Raw genomic sequence first — 19,954 nt, 5'->3', positions numbered from 1 at the left:
GTCTCCATTCCCTTTCCCACTGAGGTAGGTAAGTGTTGGGGGGGGAGCAGAAAATCTATGTACCAGATAAAAAGGCATCTAGAGCCAGACCTAAACTCGTATAGCCATTCATTAGTGGTACAGACCATGAGTAGACTATAATAGACTATACTCCTTTGGGGAGAAAGTGCTGCTACAGAACCTTGTTGCTATGAGGTGTTCTCAGTTCCCCTCAAGCCTGAGCATTTACAGATCATTATGACTCTGAAAAAGAAACCGGCATTACTTCTGAATAGGGTCAGAGGAAGCCTCATTTTCGTTTGTGAGCAAATAAGACAGTAAGTTGTATCAAATTTTAAAAGGAGATCCAGAAAGTAAACCCGTTTACATTGAAAACTATACTTTAACAGACAGCCTCCTATATGGAAGGAATTCCAGAAGACGGTGAAAAGGTTCTTTAAAGGATCTTGCTTTATGTTGGCAAAGCATTCCAGAGAAACCTCTGAGATGCAGATAACAGCTGAGAAAAAAAAAATGAAAAGTCTGTTTGAGGTGCTAAAAACTAATTTGTAGTGCCCAGGAGTTTGCAACATGGTCACCCTGTGACAGCTTGCACTCTCCAAGACTGTGTGCACAAAAACAGCACCCTGAAGCCTACCTGGTACTGAAGGTCACCCCTGTAGAACAACAAGCTGTTAGTCATGAAAGTAGAGAGCAGGTCTCCCTGGACAAATAAACTAGTGAAAAAGGGTTGACCCGCCCTACTCATGAGGCCAGCCACTCTGCTTCCCAGGTACACTTGGAAACTGCATGGGAGGAACTGATTTTCCAAGGCAAAGCCTGACCTGGCACAAATGCCCTGCAAACCCATTTCACAGGCAGCGATGCTGAGCCCCTGCAGGAAGTACACATGGATGACTGGTAAGGATCTGAGGTGACAATGTAAAAGCCTCTCCATGACAGCGAGGACAAATCAAGCCAACATCAAAAAGCCTTTTCCTTAACTCCTTTCATATAGGGCTTTTCAGGAAAAAAAGAAAAGAAAAAAAAAAGAAAAAAAAAAAAGGAAAAGCCATACAGAGAGAGGTAGAGGGAAGATCATAAAGAAAAGGAAAGTCTGCTGAGTTTGAGATTTCCCCCCACTTTATATGTTTCAGTGGGCTGAACTCTGAAAAGCAAGCCTCTTGGCTGCCAAAACTGAAAACAATTTGAGTATGAAGATTTTGTAGAAAGGTTCTCACCAAGACAAAAATCTTTCCCTCTGCCTTCATTCATCCTGGTTCAAGAGACAATTTTCATTTTTAAAACAAAAGCGTTCCCATAGAATAGTGTCAGATACCTTTTAGAGACCAGTCTTTCCTTCATCACTGCAGAAACTATATCACCATGAAAAATGGAGACACCTGGGTTTATCAAAACAAAAACAAAAACCAAAAAAAAAAAAAAAAAAAAAAAAAGAGTTGCAGTAGTTAACATTAAAGCTACCCCTCCCAAAAAGAAATGGACCAGGAAACTCCACAAAGCCTCTCGGAGTGCAGCACAGTGCTCAGCACACATCCTGGCTTTGCAGAGCCAGGCCAGCCTGATGAGACCGCAACGATGACCAGCTCCAGGGACAAACTCAGACCCACAAGCCTGAGCAATTGTGGAATCAGCTGCGAGGACCACAGCCAGTCCCCTGCTGTCTCAGCCTGTCTTAACCAGCATTCAACCCCCCTCACCTGAGATCACACCTTAAGGACTGAGTCTGTACAAGACAGGTACAGGAGTAACTCACATGAGCTGCGCTTCAGGATTAGGACCAGACACAGGATGATCTGTAGCAGGACCCAGCTTTCAGGGGCCAAAAGTGTGAACGACTTCCGAGTCAAAGAGATGAAGATATGCAGCAACTGGTCACAGCTGTATTGCTGCCACACATCAAGCCAGATAACCAGGCCCTTTCTTGCTGTGGAATAGTACTTATGCAGGGAAAGGGTATATCACACATGCATGGCGGGAACCAGCATTCTTTCCACTAACACTAGCCCCAAGGTGCAGAGAGCTCTGAGAAGGACACTGAGCACACAAACAGTGAGGCAGATATTATATATGTTGTAATTACCATTAGGAGTAAATTACTTCTGCTGTTTGTTATTTGCATAATAAACAACTGCTGAAAGTCCCAGCGAGCACCCACACCTGACTTAACTGACTAATCTGTGCCTGTAATATTGCATGGCATTTATGAAATAAATGAAATACAGTCTTAGTTACACACCACAACATTTTTTTAAGTTGTTTTCCTTGAGTAGCAGCACACTCACTAGGGTTGCTATTCAGTTGAGGTCCTTTGCAGCAACCAATTTTGCAAACTCATAATGCTTGCTAGTCTAGAATCTGGAAGTGCCATCAATAGAAAGACTAGGAGAAGAGAGTTTGTGAATGACAGATACTTTCATATCATACTCTGCAGACAATTCCAGATTTCAAAGTCAGGGCAATAGCTGAGGGTTCTGGAGGTAGGAGGCAAAGCTAAAAAGCTTCCAAGGTTGGTTTCTGCTACAGAGGAGTTGTGAGACTGGCATGCTTCTCTTTGAAAACAGTGTGAGGGCATAGTGAGCCACTGTTCTCCCCTGAAAAGGAACTGTGCAACTGCAGATAACAAGATGAAGAAAATGGTGAAAGGGGCCAGAGTAAGGTTTCCACACCTGCTTTACTCCATAAGGAGACTTTTTGAACTTTCAGAAAGTGAATGTATATTATTATAACAGGGATGTAAATAGGGATTTCAATTTTCCCCAGCTTCATCAATAGGCTCCCCTTGATTTGGTGGCCTGTAGTAGACACCACCTACACGGTTCCCATTATTGCCTCAGTCTCTAACTTTTACCCAGAGACTTTCAACCTGCTTGTGGCTATACTTTAGAGACATTTCTTCACACTTTATCCATTTCTTGATGTGCAGGGCAATGCTTTCGTCCCTCCTTCCTCACCTGTCTCTTCTGAACAGCCTGTAGCCATTAATAGTCACACTCCAGTCACGGGATTTATCCCACCAAGTTTCAGTAATGGCAACTAGGTCATAGCTTTCTAACAGCACAGTGGCTTCCAGCTCTCCCTGTTTGTTTCCCATGCTGCTTGCATTCATTTAGTGGCTCTTCATCTGGGCTATTGGCCATGACACGTTCTTGGAGGAACACCGTCTAACTCCTTTGAGGTATTTCACTGGTGTTTCCCTGTTGGTTCCTATTACCTTAGCAACTGCAGTCCCCTCTCCATAAGACTTCAAATGTGCTACAGTGTACCCAGCACATAGCAACAAGCTGAAGGGCCTGGCTAGCACCTCCTCGCTCTAACTTTGGGATATCATCCTACAGCTTGTCACAGGCAAGCCTGGTATTACCCCTCTTCCCCTTCAAGTCTAGTTTAAAGCTCTGTCAGTGAGCCCTGCAAGCTACTTAGCAAAGATCCTCTTCCCTCTTTGAGAAAGGTGAATGTTATCTGAAACCAGCAAGCTTGGTGCCATGTAGGCCATTCCATTACCGAAAAACCCAAAATTGTGGTGATGACACCAGCACCCCATGGCAGCTCATTCTCCAGAAGGTATATATATCAAGAGGGTACCCATGTATCGTATATTTTTCTCAGTCTCTAACTGCCCTCGAAGTCAATAGCAAATTTATCTTTATAAATTTGCTTAAGCCTTCATTAGTGCATTGTTAGAAATACACGTGAATACAAACGTTTCTTTTTTTTTAAACCAAGATGCCTACAAAGGTTTCTCATTCCTAGATAACATCTGTATAGCTATCCACTATCAAAAGGCTGAGACAACTATTGTTGATAGCAGTGTGTTACACGAAGTACAGTGATGATGTGCTGTAAGTTTTCTTCCACAACCATTGCAGTAATGAGGAGAAATAAAACACAAATTAGGATGGGAAACCTTCTGCAGTCTTCCATTACAACTTTGCTTTCCCCGTCTTGTTCCCAGTTGTAAACTAAACTTATATAGAGATGTCTTGATATTTATATCTTGATGTATCTACCAACAGTAGTGCTGATTACACTGTTAATATTTGAACTTATAATAATAGGAATATGGCCAAGATTTAAGGGATTAGTAGAACTGCAAGAGAATACCACTTCCATTTCTGCACTAACAGCAAGAGTCATCATAAGTATGCTCCTAGGCACCCTGCAGCAATGAAAATCTAAATTCAGACAGGAATTCTTGTGCTTTTCTAACATATAGTGCCTAATGAAAGCTCTAATTCATAGTATGATCAATTCCTATTAAAAATAAGTTAACCAAACATGGGGAAAATAGCTTCATTTTAGGCACTAGACAAACACAATAAATCTCTCTTTCCTCTCATGCCTCTAAACTGTATGTCTCCAAATAACGCTTAGTCTTAGAATTGAAAACATAGCAGAAAAATTCTTGAACTATCAGACTGGTACCAAAGAACTGCTTTCCATACTGGAAATGATGGTACATTCCACTTACAGTTGTGAGACAAGTTAATTAGACAGATACAATAAACTACATAGTAATTTCGAAGTAACTCCACTGGAAATGATTGTAATTACACAGTCATCAAAGTAAAAAGGTCCTAAATCAAAAAACACAGCTCAAATATCTATGTACATGTAGATACTTTAACCTCAGCTTCTTTTACTTTTCCTCTAACAATTCAAAATACTGAGTACCCACCTATCCCGTGTGCATGTTTCTTGGCAAATCGTATCTCAATTTGAAGTATCATATCCTTTTGTGAGACTCTCTGAAAGTGTCCGTATTCCTAGGGGCTTTGCTGGACTGGAGCTATAGCATTTGACAGTGTGCATGACTGAGCTCTTGGCCATTTCACCTCCACTGTATGATACCATTCGGTTAAACCTCATTTCTGGCTAGAGGACAGGAGTGCAGTCAAAAGGGAAAAAAAAATAATAATTAAAAAAATAAAAAAAATATTGGAGGAACAGTTTATATGCAAGACGCCTTCTTGCTCTGAATGCTATGACAAGATTAGAGTATGTTTTGCTTTGGGCCTTGGGTCGAGAAACTTGGCTTCTGGCCCTTGTCTTCACTTATGCCAGTATGAGCTGCACCAGAGTTAACCCCAGAGCAAATGACATGAGAATGAAGCTCTAGAGCTTTATTTGATTCTAAAGAAAAACATCAGTATGCGCTGACACCTAGAGTGCAGATATATCACCTATCCCACTCAGGATTGAAAGGGCTTCCTCGAGGCACAGCACCAAGTGAGTGGAGCCAGTGACCATCACTTATCCCAGTCTATAGCCAACATCATCTTCTGCAGGAAACAATAAGGTGAAGCCGAAAGGCCCAGTGACAAAGACTGAGACTGTCCCTTCATGATGATCTTCATGAGGAGTCATGCAGTGCCTGAAGAAAAACACTTCTTAAATTCTCCTGAGGAAAGTGGGTTGTGAAGAGTAGATGGAGACTTCTTCAGCCTCTAAGGATAATGGAAAACTTCCAGGAAGGAGTGTCATGCAGTGTCCCAGATATGCCATGCAAGGAGGGAACAGTTTGACTCCTCACTTGCAGTCAGGTACAAGCTGGAGGAAAAAAAATAAGTCCTTCAAATACTCAAACATGTATTCATGTATTGTCCCCCATTCAATGAGATTTCATTGTTTGAATCATGAAATATGTAGTTTTAAAACCTTGGAGGATAAGTTGTCAGAATATACTGTGCTTTAGAAACCTTTGTTTGTTCTCTCATTTAAATCTTTGAAAGGCTTTGCAAGTTATTTTTTTGCATTCACTTTGGTTTTGTTTAATGCACCTTCCTTCTTGCAAGTTAAAATATTCTAGATAAAAAAAATGGGAGGCACGAATTGTGGAACTGACAATTGTTCCTTATGGCCCTCTATATGCAGAGCAGGTCCAAGTCTCAGACCCTTCAGACCCCATCTCCTCCTTTGGTGGCTACAGCTTAACACTGCACTGATAATGAAAGGTAAATGAGTTCCCAAAGCAGAATAAGTATCAAGTATATGAAGCTTTTGTGAATGTGGATGCTGCTCTTACTATTATGGGCAATTAGAGGGCTTTGAAAGTGTGTTGCCTGACTTTCTGTTGCTTGGTAACTGTGCACCTAATTCTTTCTCTAAGAGGTCACAGAAATGTCAGAAAATCCATTTTATTGGGGTTGGGGAGACAAATGCCCCCATCAGAACAGCAGCATATAGATTCGTTAAAAGAACTTCATGTCTTCCATTAGCAGATAGAAAATAGTATTATTATGTGCCTAGCACCACAAAGCTGTGCAATTTTCAAGCACTGCCAACTATATAACATGCTTACTGTGCCAAAGAGGTTAGGAACGGCAAACACACTGATGAAATTTGGCATGATACAGGTCGATATAGTACATGGATACACTGACAAATGCCATTATTGGCCTGATGCAGAGTGTGATGGAGTCAATGGAAAAACACACTAAACCAGCTACTGTACTGTAAAGTTTTAGGGAGTTTTTGAGATTGGAAGATTTGCAAACATTACTTGTCAGAGGAAAAAAATACGAACTTAGAAAGAAGCTAATGAGACGAGATAAAATTCTCTTCTACAAAGAAATCCAAGTTGCAATTTCTGTAGCCCCTGAAATACTAACTGGCTTGCACTGACAGAGCACAAATTAAGTGATGCCTGCGAAGGAAAAGCTTGGCTATTTTTACCTGCATTTTAAGGAATGGGACTTTGGAAGTACATCTCATCTCCAGCAAATTCCCAGATCTTTCTACTCTGAGAGAGGTTTAGTAATACATGCTCTGTGTTACACACTATTTCCCACAAATGGATACTGTCAAAAAAAAAATTCCCTTCAACTTGAGCAGTGTGCTCGAGTTTGCAGAATGCAGTTTAGATTAAATGAATGCCCCTGAGATTAAATGAATGCATTTCAACAGGGATGCAATATGCAGGTCTTCACCACTGACCATCAATCATTTTCTTGCAGAGCTGGAGGCTTCTCTCAGCTGTCACTATAATCGTTCCGTAAGAATTTGCAATCATTTTCTAAAAGTGTGTTTTGGAGGAAAGAAAGGCAGAGAATACATTCTGCTTTTAAGGACCTAGGTTCACATCATTGTAAAAATAAAGCATATTTCCCTGTTCAAACAGCCTGACCCATTTGTGAAATAGTGCATCTATACAACCTTTAGATTGCTCTATAGGACAATCTCATGGTTAAGGGAAACATGAAAAGCCAAAATTCTGGGTCTGAGCCTAGCTTTGGCCACAAAACTGCTGCACAATATTAAATAGATTGAACTCAGGCCATCACCTAGTGGAGGCAGACGACTGATGGAAAACTAAAACTTCATCTTTAATGTGTTTCCGGAAGACAAACTTGATTTTTCCTTATGATCTTCCACTGGAAGTACTTCTTCAAGTTAGAATTATCAAAAGGATAGGAGTACCTCAATATCCATTACTGACAATAAATGATTCTGCAATACAAATCACTATCACTAAAACAAAAAATTGCAATTCACTGAAAGAAGTAGGTCTTTAGAGGAAGAGGAAGAAGGAAACACAATCAATCTACAATAAAGCCTGTTGTTCTTTACGTACATATGTGTGTTTCAATTATGACTTTTTTGAGGCAAATGCATGAAATCCTATCATTTGGATGCTGTCATTTGTTTCTATTCAGAGGAGGTTAATGTGATTCAAGAAATTACATCAGTAAAGATTTCATGCATACCCAAAATAAAACAGTAGCACAAGCTGCTCTTAGAAAAATACCTTGGAAAAATCCAGCAAAACTTTGTGAAGATGCTTGTACCATTATTCTGCTCCACAGACTAACACAGGTTCTGCACCACTTAAATGCATAATTAAATTCCGCTGTGCTAAGAATGTTTCTTCTGACATGATTTTCCAAGAACACCATAGATGATAGAAAACTGTATTATATAACCTCTTAAAAATAGTAAACTTTGAGGAAAAAAATCTGAAATATTTTTGAGGCAATGAAAGTTCTGTTGGGTGGATGGAGATTTGGGGGAAAAATAGACCCCAGAAAGAAAAAAAGGTATCCAAAAGTGAATAATCACAAAAATGTGAGAACAATAATGTTGCAATAAAATAATATTTTCTCAGTATTAACTATGGATGCAAATTTAATATTGGTTGAGAATGAGCTGTGCCAGTCTTGCTGTGGTCTTCTTCATGGCCTGCAGGATAATCTCCGCACCATTGCCTGGAACACCTCCTCGCCTTTCTTCCTCCCTGATGCTGGTGTCTGCAGAATTGTTTCTCTGACATATTCTCACTCCTCTCTCCAGCTGCTGTTGCACAAGATATTCTTCCCCCTTCTTAAAAATGTTACCATAGAGATGCTACCGCCATCACTGATTGGCTCAGACTTGGCCAGCAGTGGGTCTGTCTTGTAGCTGGCTGCCATTGGCTCTATTGGACAGAGGGGAAGCTTCTAGCAGCTTCTTGCACAAGCCACCTCTGTGTCACCCGTACTACCAAAGTCTTGCCACACAAACCCAATATAGCACACAGGCAAGGACCACAGGAAGTCCTGACATTGTCTTTACCATGAAGTTATCCATCACATCTATTTCAGATGGAGCTTAGTCTCTGTTGTTCATTTTACCAGTTGCTAGCAGTACTGTGAGCAGCTGCAGGATTGGGAAGTCTCTAAGACAATGGGCCTATCCCCACCCAGGAATGAGAACAACAGGCGTATGGAAGGTGCGTACACAGGAGGGCTTACAAAGCTGGCAGGGACGACTGCAAGTCACACCGAAGGCAAGAGAATGCCTTCCAATTGCTTTCAGAAATCTTTGAGTCTGGGCTCAAGTCTCTTCTGTCTTGATTTGCTTTTTTCCAGGATTAAAGATGCACTAGGAGAGGAAGTAAAATGCAGTAAGATGGGAAGGGAGAAGCACTAGGCTAGAAATGAACATTACTTGTGACTATATTAGCGTACCCAACAAAGCGCACTCCTCATTCCACCTCAGTGTTCATAGTATCACATAAAAAGAAATCCTGAGGATGTTTAGGGTATAACTCTGTTCGTTTATATTTCAAATAAAAGAATTCAATAGTTCTTTAATTGTCCCTATGCAGCTAAAATAACCAGCTGCTGGAGCAAAACACTTTTTAAGAGTATATGTCTGACAGACCACCTTACCATGCCATAATATTAAGGGCTGAACTCAATACATGTGTCATTTTGGAATCCAGTTTCAGTAAATTTCTCTGAATAAATCCCTCCAATTCCCAAAGCCTACTCTTAGAAAAATCAGAATCCTCTCCAGGTGGCATGGAGTTGTAAATCAATTTTCTTCAGGAAAAAAAAGTACTTCCTATTTTACAAATCTTTCCATTTTTGTCCTAAAGAAAATTGGAAGAGATGGAAGTTTCAGCAAGTTAGCTGTTAAAAAAAATAGTTTTAATAAAGACTAGAAGGATGTAGTGGGAAAAGTACAGAACTAACAGAAAAAATGTGAAACCTGTATTAGTTTAGAACACTTCCATATATGTACTGAGCACGTGTCATTGTGCATTACTATTACCACAGCAGTGAAATCAGGTTCCCCTCTCACATACAAAATGAGTGAAACATTTTTCACTGAAATACAGTACTGTTTTGTCAGTTTCAGACAACTTTGCACTCCTATTTTTCAAAGACTTCCAGAGGATGGAAAGTTCTTCCAATTAATGAACAGACCTAACTTCCTTATTCAGCATCTGAAGCCACACTTGCACCACCTCACGTGGCTACCATGGGAAAGACATACACTAGCAGCCTACCCACAGCCAGTCCATGTGGTTAGGCACCCTGCCCAGTAAAATCAAGATGTACAAGTTCCCTAAAGGCGGACTCCTTTAACGTGTCACCACATCTCCTGAAGCGATGTAAAACCCCAGCTTCCTTCCTCCTGTGAAGGAGCTGAATATCCTGACAGCTTTGCTGTCAGAGCTGTCTCCTGTGTACGAGCTGTGTGGCAGTATCTTGGTGCACACCCAAATACCCAGAAATCACTCCAAACACCACTCTGCAGAGCTAGCACAGGTGATCTGTCATCAGCCTCTCCAACAGGACATACCCGGGGCACAGTTCACAAGTGTGCTCTGGTTGTGCCCAACATGCATTTTCACACTTTAGTGAAGTCACTGGAAGAGAAAGCTCCTGAAGCAAACACCACCATGACATTTCCTTTTCCAAGTGACTGTTTCTAGAATATCTGTTGCTCTATATAGCACCCAATTTTTCTTTCCAGTCCCTTCTTAAAGCTCAATGCGTCGAATCAGCTCTTAGGCACACATTTGTTTAAACACAATTGCAAAGAATGTTGGCAACATTGCTTTGTAGTAAGGCAAAGCATAGTGTGTCATTTTCATGACTGCACATAGAATCATAGAATCATAGAATCACTAGGTTGGAAAGGATCCGCTGGATCATTGAGTCCAACCATTCCTAACAATCCCTAAACCATGCCTCTCAACACCACAACTGCTGGCCTTCCATCCTTTTCTTAACACTTGCTTTCACTGCACCACAGTTGCTACTTCTAGCTCTCCTGTAAATGCATCTGAGTGGCCCCACTGGAAATTCTAGTCTGATCTTGAGAAAAAGGAAAACCATATCACGGTCTCTTTGCTAGTTTGGAATCCCTCATGCTCCCTGGCTCAGTGAGAAAGCTTGAAGGAAGATCATGATACCCACTTAAATGGGCTGACACATGCACACACTATGTCCATCTCTGCTGATGCTAGTGGCTGTTCTTCCCAAAAGCTACTGCTCTCTTGGTAGAATTACTCCATACAAACATAGGTTTATACGTAAGTGGAAAGAAGATCACAAGGTACAATGTTTTAATTGGGAAAAAAGGGAATGGAGTCCTTCAGAGCAAACCCTACCACATGGGCCACATGAGGCCTAAGTGAATACACTCCCACGTTCAAACACAAGGACTATGGTAATTTCAGACAGAAATCAAATGAAGCCTTATCTACTGATCAAGGATAGGGAGCAAAGCTGATATACCATGAGTTGCTATGAGATTTCTCTAGTGTGTTATTCTTTTTAAGTGGAAACATGTGGTAGAAGATTAAGCAGCATCCTTTTAATCTCCGATTGTCCAGCTCCCCCTGCTGTAATTACATATTGGACACAAATGGCAACAGATGTTCAGTGTCTAAGCTAAGAATTATATACTTACTCAATATCCCAGTGATTCAAAACATTGATTGGGAGGCTAGAATTTGAATTTACATGGAGTGACAAATGGAAGGGTTCCTAGACATGAATGAGACACAGAGAATATTAATGCAAACTTGAAGATGCACCCTTAATGGAAGGAGACAAACAGACTGTGGATACTAGTTAGAGCATTTTTAATTACAGCAATTTCTACATGAATTATTTTAACCCATCCTCATCTTCATAAAGATGAGCCTTCATTGTTATATTTCACAAAACTTAATCAAATCCGTGCAGCCCTGTGTACACAGCTAGATAGAAGGTTCTATCTAATCACTTCATTATACACCCAGAGGACAGTCTAATTTCTCCATATTAAACCTAATAAGAATAGACCTATCAGCATGTATTTTATCGTATTTATTTTCCTTGAGATATGCACTTACTTGTAATCCAACTGCATTAAAGATATTTGACTGTTTTGCTGACAATTTTAACTAATAGTTACTACTTCCTTTCACTGGACTTCCTTTTCCTTGGATTATCACATTACTAAAATGTTTTACCCAACATAGACATGAATCAATCTTCCATAAAATCTAAGTGTCAAAATCAGAGAGAGAAAGCAGTTCTAGGGGGGCCTCAGACACATAAACTTCCATAAATTGTCTCTTACTGCAATCATTCTCTAGCTTCCTAAAACAGCAGACTTGTTCCATTTTCTCCCAAACGTACAACTACTTCCACCCATACTTTGGGTACCAGTTCAAACTCATAATCTGATTCCTCCCACTGTAGTGGTTCAGGCACAAAGACAGATTTGAGTGTTCTGAACACTGAGAGGGTGCATACGCGCATGAACAACAGCATGCCTGACTGTGACATAAATCCCTTTACTCATACGCACATCGCAAATGAGAGCAGACACTTGTTTACCAAAACATTTTCTGACAGATAACTGGAAAGACTTTTAAGTCCATTAGTTCCACTGAACATTACTGAAAACACTGTCTTTTAAAAGTGCATTTTATTATACATGATTTAGGTTTTCTTGCAAGATCACAGGCTGGGATGCAAACCAACCTACTGTTTGCTGCCAGATGGCATGTCGGAAGGGTATAAACTTATTTCACACAGAGCACTATGTGGCATGAGAATACTGTTCTTACACTTCTAAAGAGTCGTGCTTCTTTGAATGGTTTAGATTTACATTATTCTTTCAGTAGGCTCATAAGCTTTTCCCATTTTAGCTAAAGCCTTGTGAAACTACTAGATAAACACTATGGAACCTTTGGTGAAATTGTGACAGGTAACTATTACATGCCCCTTATGTTTACTAACCACAGAGCTCCAAAGTGATGGCAAGACACCTAACCCAAGCACTGAGCTGATGTGCATAGGGCCAGAAGAAACACCCCTGTCAGGTGTTAAAGCAGCTGAGGAAGTGATTCACAGACCCTAATGCACATACGTGCTGGTAAATGGAGTAACCTAGATACTACCCACTGTGCCTCCATGCTGCAGCAAGTTCCTCTGAAGACAGGGACAATCTGAAGCATATGCTTCACCAGTTTATAGCCTCTGTTTGTCATGGGAAAGAGATGGTAATGTCTTCAACAGCGTCAGTGTCTCCAGAAAGACCATCTATGTATTTTACCTGAATTATGAGAAAAAAGATGAAATCCTTCAAAATGCTTTGGGAAGCATGCTGATGGGTATGTGCCATGTGTCAATACATAGCCATAATCAGACAGACAAAATAATGTTCTGGTTGCAATGGCAGCCTCTGTTCAGCAATTCTGCATGGCTACTGTGTGAATTTCCATTTTCTGCAATATTACTTTGGAAAAGGAGATGGAAAATCTCTCTCTCTTTCCTTCAGCAAAGTATTGCACAGTCTGCACCCACTGCTAAAATTGTATCAGTATCAATCTTCTCAGCATCACAAACACACCCACGTGTGTCTGAACCCTGACGTGCTTATTTTGCAGTGTGTGCCAAAAGATTTACTTACTCTTTAGAACTATTTAACGATGTTGTGGGGATCAAAGGAGCAGCATTTTCATGACAAAAGGAATTTGTACTCTAGGCACTACATCAGACAGTGATTAGTGAGTCACACATAAGAAGTGTCTGGCTTCTTTCTTTTAAATAGCTGTTGTAGCATTTACCTAAACATTACAGTGCTGAATCAGTGGTTTCCCAAGCCTTCTCGATGATTGCCTGAACTGCTCACCTTTACCTGGTAATATCCTGGTGACAGCTCCTCACCTGAAAAATGTGTTCAGCATAGTTACTTAGCTGCTAGGAGCCAGGCAGACATTAGGTATGCATCCAGTATTTCCTGGAGGGGCTGGAAAACAACCACTGTAACAGAAGGAGATATAAAAATATCAGTTCTGAAAAATGTATTTATTCACAAGAAAAAAAAAAATTAGAAAGTTTCTCACTGTGGAACTTGGCAAAAGCAAAAGAAAGAACTATCCAGAGCTGAAACATCATTGGACATGGGCAAACAAATGGATGTGATCTATCTGGACTTCTGCAAAGACTTTGACACAGTCCCCCACAACATCCTTCTCTCTTAATTAGAGAGATATGGATTTGATGGATGGATGGTTTGGTGGATAAGAAACTGGTTAGATGGTCGTATTCGGAGAGTAGTGCTCAATGGCTCAAAGTCCAGATGGAGATCCATGACAAGTGGTGTCCCTCAGGGGTCCGTACTGGGACCAGTGCTGTTTAATATCTTCATCAATGATACAAACAGTGAGATCAAGTGCACCCTCAGCAAGTCTGAAGATGACACCAAGCTGAGTGGCGCAGTTGCCACACTGGACTGATTGGGTGTCATCCAGACGGACCGTGGCAAGTGGAGAAATGGGCCTGCGTGAACCTCATGAGGTCCAACAAGGCCAAGTGCAAGGTCCTACACCTTGTTTGAGGCAATCTGCACTTTACATACATGATGGGGGATGATGAGATTGAGAGCAGCCCTGCGGAGAAGAACTTGCGGGTGCTGGTTGACAAGATCAATATGAGCCGGCAATGTGTGCTCGCAGCCCAGAAGGTCAACCGTATCCTGGGTTGCATCAAAAGAAGTGTGGCCAGCAGGGTGAGGGAGCTGATTCTGCCCCTCCATTCCTCTCTTGTGAGACCCCACCTGGAGTGTTGTGTCCAGTTGTGGAATTCTGGAATCCTCAACATAAGAAGGACATGGAACTGTTGGAATGGGTCCAGAGGAGGGCTACAAAGATGATCTGAGGGCTGGAGCACCTCCCTTACGAGGACAGGCTGAAAGAGTTGGGGTTGTTCAGCCTAGAGAAGAGAAGGCTCTGAGGAGATATAGCAACCTTCCAGTGCCTGCAGGGGTGTACAAGAAAGCTGAGGAGGGACCTTTTACAAAGGCTTGTAGTGATAGGACTAGGAAGAATGGCTATAAGTTGGAGAGAGGAAGATTTAGATTATACATAAGGAGGAATTTCTTCACAATGAGGGTGGTGAGGCACTGGCACAGGTTGCCAGGGGAGTTGTGGATGCCCCGTCCTGGAGGTGTTCAAAGCCAGTTTGGATGGGGCCTTGAGCAGCCTGGTCTGGTGTGAGGTGTATCTGCTCATGGCCAGGGCATTGGAATTAGATGATCTTTAAGGTCCCTTCCAACTCAAACCATTCTATGATCTACTCCCATTGTAATACAACCCCCATTCTTCTCTTGACTTCCCATAGTGGTACTGGTTTGCTGTTGGAAACTGGGAGAGAGTAAGGGAGGAGAATGGTATTTTCTTTTTTAATCAGATGGTATAAATGGTTGTTTTGTGGATGTTGTTTGACACCTGAACACTCAAATTAGGGAGCTGGACTTTTCTTCCTTCTATAGTCTTTCTTGGTAAACAAAGGAAGCTTTCAGTATTGAAAACTGAAAGCTTTGCAGAGAGGACTTTCCTTTAATTGGTGTTCTAGGAAAAGCCTATTATTTCTCAAGGAAATTAAAAACTGCATGAAAACAAGCCGGTTTCTGCCAAAAGCTTTTATGAAGAAAAATATTATAGCCCTCCAAAATTACTATCTAAGCTGGGATCACTTCTTATTTTCAATCTGCTAACACTTCTTTTCCCTTTTTACAGATCTGCCACTAAACATTCATTCTTTCATTAGCAATTCCCTTCCTTCCCTTCAAGCAGTTCATTAGCAATCTCCCTTCATTTTTGTTGGTTTTCCTCAGTGTGTCTCAACTTCAGGGACCTTCAGGCATCAGACTTGACACTGTAGTGACAGAGGCCCCAGTGGGTGGCATACCCCACAGCCTATTCTGCATCATATGACTTAATTCCTTCGTGTATGATAACTCCCGACATGACCCTACTCTTGTGAAAAGCAGCCAAGTAAAAGACTTCTCTGTTTTCTTTGGTGCTTGTCTTTCTTATAACCCTTGCTCTTTGAAGTGGGAAAATATGTTTCACTGCTGGGGCATAGTCCTCACCCGCCTGCCCATGGTCCTGGCACTGAGTCCAGATGGCTTCAGCGCAAGGTGTTGCTTCTTACCTGTGAGACAGCTGCATGGGAGAGCTCAGTGCCTACTTCTGCTGCCAGGTGCTCTATTTTAAGAGCAGACACATTGTTACCAGGAACTCTGAAAAGGACTTAGGGTCCCAGATTGTAGGCAAAAACACTGTTCAAAAGAAAATGTTACAGGACTGACAGCATTATGCATGAGTCATGGGCAGCACGATACCTGAAATATTTCTGTGATGCATTTTCCTCAAAGAGCAGTGCTAGGACTTCAAGAGAACATGCCAATGTGCCCTCAGTAGTTCTGTGCAGCTCCTTGAATAGATACTGGTAAATGTATCTGAAGGAAAGATTTGTAAAGCTGTACTAAACTCCTGTGTCAACCACAGCCATAACCTCGCATTTTTTCCTTGCCTTGTTGCTTAGTGCTAGGGGCAAGAAACGTACATTTATTTGCTATTCTGCCATTAAGAAAAATCATTTAACATCCTGACAAAGTACATCTCAGAGATATTAACTTGGGATCCCTAGCCAAATTATTATTTCCTCATAATGGGGATATTCAGGTGAAAGTTTCAGGCTTGGACAGAGTAGAGAAAAAAGTCTGCAATACTATCAGTCAGATTAGATTGGAAGATTGGCATAGCAAGCAGATTGCTCTGCTGGAACTGACACTTGGGGATTTGAGAAAACAAGTAAGTTCGTCTGTCTAATGAGGCTAAAGGTGCACACACCTAAGGCCAGGATGGTTTGCAGGAGCCTAGGGAGGTGTCTTCCCTTTACCTGAGGAACAGAGGGAGATTCTTCGTCGGTTAGGAAGGAAAGATGGCTTCAAGATGTGAGGCAAAATTATCTTGCTTTTAGTATTCCCTAAATCTAAATGAGAATTTCAGAACCAGTCAATAAAATTCATGTTCCTGGCTTTATGTCTAAGGTCCTAAGGAGAAATGCTCCTAGAGGTGTGGAGCACCTGCAAATCTTATTTATGCTAACAGCAGCTGCAGCTATTCCATATCTTTGAAACTTCAGGTCATTTTACATAGCAAACTTCCATCAGACTGAAGTGTTTAATATTTTAAATACGATTTTTTTTATTATCTTGACTACTATTTAAGAGCTGCAGCTTCCTCTCTGCTAAGGTAAATCGTGCAGACCTCACATGGTTCATCATCTCTAACTTGTCAACATTCTTTTGTTAAAGCATTGACACCTGAACAGATGGTATTCCCAGAGTGATCTTGCTAATAATCAGAAGTACTCCCTCCTGCCTCCTTTTTTCATTGCTATTTAGCTATGTCGCTGCACTGCAGCTCATGCTTGATTGATCACCTGCTATTGCCTCTGACTCCTTTGCAGATCTACCGCCTTGGGAACGCACTGCTCCATCTTCCAAGTGAGACCTCCTTTCTTTGTCCTTGGATGTGGGCCCTGGCATGTCTCATTTGTAACATGCACATTGTTCAGATGAACCCACCTCCTCAAGAGATCAAGGTGAGTCTGTGTCAGTAACCAGATCTCTTTCCTGTTTGTTTATGTCTGTGTCATTAGCTGGGATTTATTGTGATTAGATCTGAAGATACTAAGCAGCACTGAACCAAGAACTGATTCCCAGGGAAACGTTATGTTAACACCCTTATTACCTGCATTACTCCCATGGTCCATGAGCTAGGCTGATTTTAACCAACCTTAGTGCTGCCTTTGTATTGTCTTCATCTTTTTGTTTATCAAAGGGACAGAGAGAAGACATTCAGATAGCTCCAAGAAATCAAAGTAAATCACATCAACAATGACTTCTTGATTTATTAAAAACTATGAAGTCAGAGAATACTTATCCTGCTGGGAAAGAGTGTTGAATTACATCACACATAAGCACAACCATATTTTAATGTTTGCCTCACTCAAGGTAAGGAAGAAGTTTTCCCAGGAGTCTTCTTAGGATCAGTGTCAGTTGAGCCAGTTTAGACTTTCTGGAGTTAAACTAATTACTGTTCCTAAAAATTAGCATATCATTAGCTAATCCTGTAGTATGCAACTTCCTTGCTAAAAGTCAACAGTGAATGTTCATCAAAAGTCTCAACCAGTTCTTGTTTTGCCAACAAAGCAGAAAACAGTAGCATATATCATGTTTACCAGCTGTCTTCATTAGTTTGACTTCATATGAGCAGGTTCTGAAAAGCTGTCCTTCTTAAATCCCTCCCTGACACAAATTTTTCTGTTCTTCTCTAGCTTCTCCACTGGTCTGCACGCTTTCCACTCCAAGTTTTATTTACCCAGATGTCATAGGGTAGGATTGTTGGGGGTTTTCCCCTCTGATACTTATTTTACAAGTAGGAACCACCGAACTTGAGATCCAAAGCCCTTCTGTTTCAGCCCCTTGCTAGCAGTGGCTAGCATCAACTGCTTCAGAGGCAGATGTTGGCTAGCCTGCTGCCCAAGGAGACTGATTTCTGATGCTTAAGGGCTGTTAAAACTTCATATTTTCTGTCGTCTCCTTTTCCAGCATCATATTTTCACAGCACACTACCATACAACTAAAGGCAGTATAATGAGAGTAAAATCCACTCACCTGTTTTTCATGGGGATCAACTGCGAATCTTCTGAGGCAAGGCCTTGACAGAGAAATAGGCAGTTTCTGTAATAGAACTGTGAATCAAAACACATCCCATTGATGGTTGGAGGGATTATTACTGAGCTACCACCCTATAAAGTGGAAATGTATTTTTGAACTATTGCTTTTAGTATCTATTACTTCACATTCACTATACCTAATCACATAGCATTCCCTGGTTACAGGAGATGATTCGCTATTGCTGTGTGAAATTTCTGTTACTGCAATCTTTATCTATATATGTATTATATAGATAAAGCAATATGCATCATTAGTATCACACGTGAATGATGCACAGTAATAACATAACATGTTCCTGAAAGCATTCCTATGTATTCATGCCAGCCCCTCTGACAGATGGAAGGGCTACACGTACTAAATACTAGATATCTTTTAATTAATGTTGACTGAAAATATGACACCAAGTTAATTATTATAAATGTAGTAGAAAACCAATAACAAAACATTGTGTGAATGAAGAAAAAATGCAAGTGAATTTTTGAATCTTTTTCTTCATTCGGGAAGGGAACAAAACATCTCGGATCTCACCATATTAAGGAGACCCAGGAGAAGAACAGGTCACACATCTGAAATGGCACCACTGTGCCCTGGACATGGACTGCCTTCCACCTCAGAAGGCTGTTGACAGTGCCAGAGCTACTGTGTAGAGCTCCAACTGACTTTTGGGGCACCCAGCACCAGCAGCAATTTTCAGCTTGTCCTGGTTAGCTTTGGTGCTTTCTGTGATGTCTCAAGTCCTACAGGCAAGTGAACACATCAGTACCCTAACATACTTGTTTTTTCAAAACTATTTCTAGCCTGCAAGTTTTCAGAGAAGTGTCTAACAAATGTGCTGTGAATATCTCAGAAGCTAGAAGGTAAGCATGAGAGGTTTTTATCTTGTTTTCCCAAGTCTTATGCATTACTCTTCGACGCCTATTTTAGTCTGACTCATCTTGACTAAAAGCTTGGCAATAGCAAATGTTGCCAGTAACTCTAAACAACACTTTGAGTGAGAAACTAGAAGGCTGGCAGAGGTAATGGGGTTTGCTGATAAAAAATAAATCTCCCAGTTTACCTCAAAGTCATGTTTCTAGTAGCATCACTGCTTGAACCCAAGGCACACTAGATGGTGTGCATGGAGTGGAGAAGACCAGAGCAGGGAGGAGAAGCTGCTGGAGTGAGCCCATGCATTAGGTATCTTGCTACCATGACAGCTCACCCACCACAGTTCCAGGGAGCACACCACCGAAACGTGCAGTTCTGCAGCACACGAGAAGTGATTGGAGCTATAATTTATTCTTTGCTCTGGCTCCAGTTTAGCAAAGCCACTAAGCGCCAGCCCAATTGTTTGCAGCATCAGAAGCAAAAGCAAAACTAATTTTTTCAGTGGCCTATATACTACATGTTATATGGGGCAAGTTTTAAAGGAAAAAATAAGACTCAAAGTTGTATTTTTTCTTAGTTATTAGAGCCTATTCTAAAGCTTTCCTCTTAAGGCACCATTCATGATATTTGACTAACTAGCTATCTGTGATATGGATGTGTTTTCAGGTTGTGCACTTTATTTTAGGGGTTCTTCATATACCTGTTACAGCATTAAAACAGCAGAACACTGGCGCTGAATGTCCTCTGAGCACAAAGGTGACCTTTTTTTTTGTTAGTAACTGAT

The 19,954-nt window shown here is 41.1% G+C and overlaps 1 long non-coding RNA gene across 1 annotated transcript; it reads right to left on the bottom strand.

Annotated features, from left to right (window-relative positions):
- Window positions 1-5,159: 5,159 nt before the first annotated feature.
- LOC128850967 (uncharacterized) lies at window positions 5,160-18,313 on the bottom strand. Its single transcript, XR_008448241.1, has 3 exons — window positions 18,241-18,313; window positions 13,437-13,532; window positions 5,160-5,550 (listed from the first exon to the last, which is right to left on the bottom strand). It is a non-coding gene; the product is annotated as an uncharacterized LOC128850967 (long non-coding RNA).
- Window positions 18,314-19,954: the final 1,641 nt, after the last annotated feature.

Source organism: Cuculus canorus, chromosome 1, assembly GCF_017976375.1.
Source record: "Cuculus canorus isolate bCucCan1 chromosome 1, bCucCan1.pri, whole genome shotgun sequence".
NCBI lineage: Eukaryota > Metazoa > Chordata > Aves > Cuculiformes > Cuculidae > Cuculus > Cuculus canorus.
This window is presented reverse-complemented; position numbering and strand designations above follow the sequence as displayed.